Source organism: Hibiscus syriacus, unplaced genomic scaffold, assembly GCF_006381635.1.
Source record: "Hibiscus syriacus cultivar Baekdansim isolate YM2019G1 unplaced genomic scaffold, ASM638163v2 tig00111837_pilon, whole genome shotgun sequence".
Taxonomy (NCBI): domain Eukaryota; kingdom Viridiplantae; phylum Streptophyta; class Magnoliopsida; order Malvales; family Malvaceae; genus Hibiscus; species Hibiscus syriacus.
In genome coordinates, this window is record NW_024063194.1 from 10,472,415 (window position 1) to 10,477,812 (window position 5,398).

Sequence of the window (5,398 nt, forward strand, 5' to 3'; positions counted from 1 at the left end):
GTTCCTACGTATTAAATGCATCCGAGTCAAAGGCATAAAACATTTATTTTAATATCGTTAAAAGAAAAGAACAAAATTTGAGAATATTTAAATTTTTAAAATAGACCAGATATATTTTTATTAAAAAATAATTTTAATTATTAATAACATATATACACTTTGAACTCAAATTATTTTAAAAAATTAATTTATTTTAATCATTGAAATCATTTGAATCCAGACAATTTTTTAAATTTTTATGGCATTTTATCATTATGCTATCATATTTATTCGGTACCAATTTTGATACAATGATGAATATTTTTATTTTAAAATATATATTTAAATAAATATTATTATATATATTAAGAAAATATGTTTAAAGTAATCGTTGAGAAAATCTCTGATTTGCTATTCATTTTCTATTTACTCTGACAAATGACAGGAGTGGAAGGGATATTCTTCGTGAACAAAGTAGTTAAACGGCGTGGTTTTGCTTTTGCCGATGTCAAATCTACCCGCAAATATAAAATGGGAAACGGGAAGTAAGCAAAAGCCGAAAGAACAAAAGAGTAAACTACATATTTAGTTAGGTAACTATTCAGGTCATTCAGCTTTGGTCACCTATCTGATTCTTTTAAAATTATATCTAACGTTACATTTTAGTTTCAATGATGAAGTGACACTATCTTATTGTAGTACGTCAATATTATCGTTAATTTTTTAACATAAAATATAAAATAAAATCAAAATGTAACATTAAGTATGATTTAAAAGAAATAGTTCATTAACCAAAACGAAATTTTGTAAATAGTTGGATGATTAAATACAAGATTTACCCAATAAAAAAGCAAAAGACCACGGAATTGCGCTGCATGTCAAACCCAACAAAATTTATTAACAACCGCCCTGTGACTACGCCACGTGGAAAACCTTTCCCTGTCGACAACTCATTGGATCAACACACCCATGGGCCCCACACAAAAGCTAACCCATCTTTTTTCAATTAAAAGAAAAACATATTAACAACAGGTACAATTTAAAAAAAATCTTTCAACTAATTTATTTAGTAATTGTTTAATAAACGAAAAAGAGTGAACTCATCGTCGTTTCCTTTTGATCACCATTTGTAGACCCCCCTGCCAATCCATTGAATACTTTCAAACAGCAAAGACAAAAGATTGCTCCAGTTCTTTTATTGATTAAAGAAGGACTTTATCCATTTTTTTTAATTTTTCCAGATTCAAATTGTTTTGAGGGGAGATTTAAAATCCTACGTTGTGTTTGTGTGAAAAAGAGAGAGGCATTAGGCACACTCAGGGATGGGTCTTTGCACTTCCAAACCTCCTCCAAACCCTTCATTTTCTCCTAAATCTGATTCAAGGAATACCCCTATCCATCACCGGAATAACGACATCCACCGTAACTCTAACCTATTCCACCTTCGCCCTTACCTGATGTACTGAACGGCAACCAAATCACAACCCTAAGGAAGATCAAGCTGAACAAGACAAGGAAACTTCAAATTCTAACAATGAAGCCAAGAAATCGCCTTTTTTCCCGTTTTATAGTCCCAGTCCAGCTCACTACTTGTTCTCCAAGAAGTCTCCCGCGAGATCTTCCGCCAGTTCAACACCAAAACAGGTTTTCATGAAGCCGTTCCCTCCGCCTTCGCCGGCCAAGCATATCAGGGCACTTCTTGCTCGGCGGCACGGGTCTGTGAAGCCGAATGAGTCCGTCATACCGGAAGGAAGTGAGGTGGACGCGGATGGCTGGGAGGGAGTCACCGGTACTAGACTGGATAAGAGCTTCGGCTTTTCGAAGCACTTTGAGAGCAAGTATGAGCTCGGGGAAGAGCTAGGGAGAGGCCATTTCGGTTACACTTGTGCGGCGAAGTTTAAGAAAGGAGAGCTTAAAGGACAACATGTTGCCGTTAAAGTGATACCTAAAGCGAAGGTTTCTTCTTATTTTTTGTCATTATTGTTGCTATCATTTTGAACTTTGCCTTTTTTTGTTTACTGATGTTGAAGAAATTCAATCCGTCGTGAATTATATTACTGATATACTCTAGAATGAATGTGTAATGAAGATAAATTCCAATTGCAGCGGCTTCTATAATTGTTAATACTTAATTATTTCCCAATTGTTTAGTATTGTTCTCAAAGCATGCTATATGGAAGCAGAGTAATTTTATCTCTGGGAAATTGTCATTTTGTGCCCTTAAACTGATATGATAATTGCCTTTTTGTTTTTCTCCTGGTTGATCTTGTTGTTTCCTGATAGATGACTACAGCAATTGCCATTGAGGATGTTAGAAGGGAGGTAAAGATACTGAGAGCTCTGTCCGGACATAAAAATCTTGTTCATTTCTACGATGCATATGAGGACCACGATAATGTCTACATAGTAATGGAGTAAGTATCTTATGAAAAACATGAATTGATTCAACATTTGGTGTATTCCCTTTTGTGATGGGTCTATTGCAACTGGTTCTAATAAGTTACTACACATTGTTCAGATTATGTGAAGGAGGGGAGCTCTTGGACAAAATTCTGTCAAGGTATTTCTTCTAATAGTAGGTGCTTCGAAGTTCTGTTTTTTTTTTTACTGCCAAATGTAGGAGATTGAGGATGGATGAAACTTAGGATTTGATTACTATGAGTTTTATACTTCCATTCTTGCAGAGGTGGAAAATACAATGAGGATGATGCAAAAGCTGTGATGATCCACATACTTAATGTTGTATCCTTTTGCCATCTGCAGGGTGTTGTGCACCGTGATCTTAAACCTGAGGTGAAATACATTTCCAGGTTTTTTGTTATTAGTTTTTAAGTTGTATTGCACGGTTTTGGGGTCCAATGTAAGATTTTTAAGGTGCATTTAAGGGTTTCTCATGAGGATAGCATGGGTTAAATATCCTGTTAAGTGATAACATTCACAAACAAGCACCTAAGGCTAGCATAAAATTGGTTTTTCTCTTGGTTGTGCTCCATTCTATTATGTTCTATTTTTTTTTGCCACAGGGTTTCTTAATAGTTAGATTATCAAAGATTTGCCCTCGTGATTGTTCTAATTTCAGCTATTTTCTGGATCAGAATTTCTTGTTTACATCAAAGGATGAAAATTCACAATTGAAGGCCATAGACTTTGGTTTGTCAGATTTTGTGAAACCAGGTTTGTACTCTATTTTCTTTTATTTAAGTTATATGCGTTATTCATTTAATTGGTTTGTTAATATGTTCTTTGTCCTTTTTCCATTTGCAGATGAAAGGCTTAATGACATTGTTGGTAGTGCATACTATGTAGCACCAGAAGTTCTACATAGATCTTATAGTACGGAAGCAGATGTCTGGAGTATAGGTGTGATTGCATATATTCTTTTGTGTGGTAGTCGTCCATTCTGGGCCCGAACAGAGTCTGGAATTTTCCGAGCTGTTTTAAAAGCTGATCCAAGTTTTGATGAAGCTCCTTGGCCGTCTATATCTTCTGAGGCTAGGGATTTTGTGAAACGCTTACTGAATAAGGACCCAAGGAAAAGATTGACTGCAGCCCAAGCCTTGAGTGAGTGCCTCATCTACTGTCACAAGCTCGCCATTCTTATGATCTTGAAATTTCACTCACAATTGTTTAGTGCAGGTCATCCCTGGATAAAAAATTATAATGACATGAAAGTGCCCTTGGATATACTTATATTCAAACTCATGAAGGCTTACCTACGTTCCTCATCTCTTCGGAAAGCTGCAATAAGGGTGTGTATATATGGTGATATGCATCAGCACTATTCTATATTTGTAATTCTTGGCGTGTTTGTCAATGTGTAGGAAAAACCTGTCTGTTGGTGTGCAGAAAATGCAGCTGTCTTTTTTTTTTTTTAATTTCTTGAAGCCTCCTTTTGTTGAGCCTAAACGTAATAGGTTTCATAATTCCATTTCCTTTCAGTACACGGGATTTCTAGCTCCTGTACAATTTGCTTATTTCCATTTTCATTGGTATTTTTCCAGGCTTTGTCTAAAACTTTGACTGTGGACGAATTATTTTACTTGAAGGAACAGTTTGCACTATTGGAACCAAACAAAAATGGCACTATAAGCTTGGAAAATATTAAAGTGGTTGGTATTTGTCCCATTGTCCTGAATTTTATTTTGTCGTTTTTCTGATGATTAATCATCTAATGCTCTTGCCCTGGTTAGTCTCTGATGAAAAATGGTACAGATGCTATGAAGGAGTCTCGTATCCATGAATTTCTAGCATCAGTAGGTTCTTCCTCTATTGTTAATTGCTGTGGCAATCGAAATGAACTTCACGTTTTCTGAATTTCTAAACTTGTACACATTTTCCCTTGTAGCTAAATGCACTTCAATACGGAAGGATGGACTTCGATGAATTCTGTGCTGCTGCATTAAGTGTTCATCAGCTCGAGGCTCTTGATAGATGGGAACAACATGCTCGTTGTGCTTATGAACTTTTTGAGAAGGATGGAAATAGAGCTATTGTCATTGATGAGCTAGCCTCGGTATGTTGATCTGCTCTAGCTTCACCTGGGAAATGCTTTTCATGTATTTCCAGTTTAGTTGATTATATGTAGTACCAGTGTTTTTAGAGAAACTGCGAGTTTCTTTGTTATCTTGAGCAGTTAAATTCATTTCCCCCCTGTTTTTTCTGCCATTTTGGGCTGCTGTAAACTGTGAAGAAACAAAAACCCTGACTAATCCCTAACATTTTGATGATGACCTGTCAGGAACTGGGACTGAGCCCATCTGTGCCTGTTCATTCTATCCTCCATGACTGGATTCGCCACACCGATGGAAAGCTAAGTTTTCTTGGATTTGTTAAATTACTGCATGGTGTATCTAGCCGAACCTTTGCTAAAGTTCAATAGAAGTTGTAGTAGTTTCTGTAAGAGCTCAAACAATTGCACATCTTGGGTAGCCTGAAAACATGTATTATAATACTGGTAGAGGGAATGTTGCCTCTCTAATCGACGTCCCACGCACCCTGGGGGCTTGGTTCTGGCAGAAGCTTATAAAAGAAAAAACACATGATTGAAGTCATGAACCTGATGCATCTGCAATTTAACATAGGACAAAGGTGTGAGAAATTTATGTTTTCAACTGTAAAAGTAGTTAGAAAATGTTTTCAATTGCAGCAGTTGGGGAATATTTCCCATCTGCTTACAAAAGACATCATATTCCGACATATTTCGGGTAAACCTCATCACACCATGATTGTATCATCTCATGTGTTCTATAATTTGTAATGAAAAACTCTATCGTTTAACTTATTATTATTATTATTTTTATTTTCATGTCATTTTTTCTTTATACGTCACGTGTCATATTTTAATATTTTTATTGGATCAATGTAATAGTGACACGCAAAACTATTTTTTGTGAATAGGTGGTTAAATCATTAGCAACCA

At 35.7% G+C, this 5,398-nt stretch overlaps 1 pseudogene; it reads left to right on the plus strand.

Moving 5' to 3' along the window:
- Positions 1 to 1,138: 1,138 nt before the first annotated feature.
- LOC120171765 lies at positions 1,139 to 4,876 on the plus strand (annotated as a pseudogene).
- Positions 4,877 to 5,398: the final 522 nt, after the last annotated feature.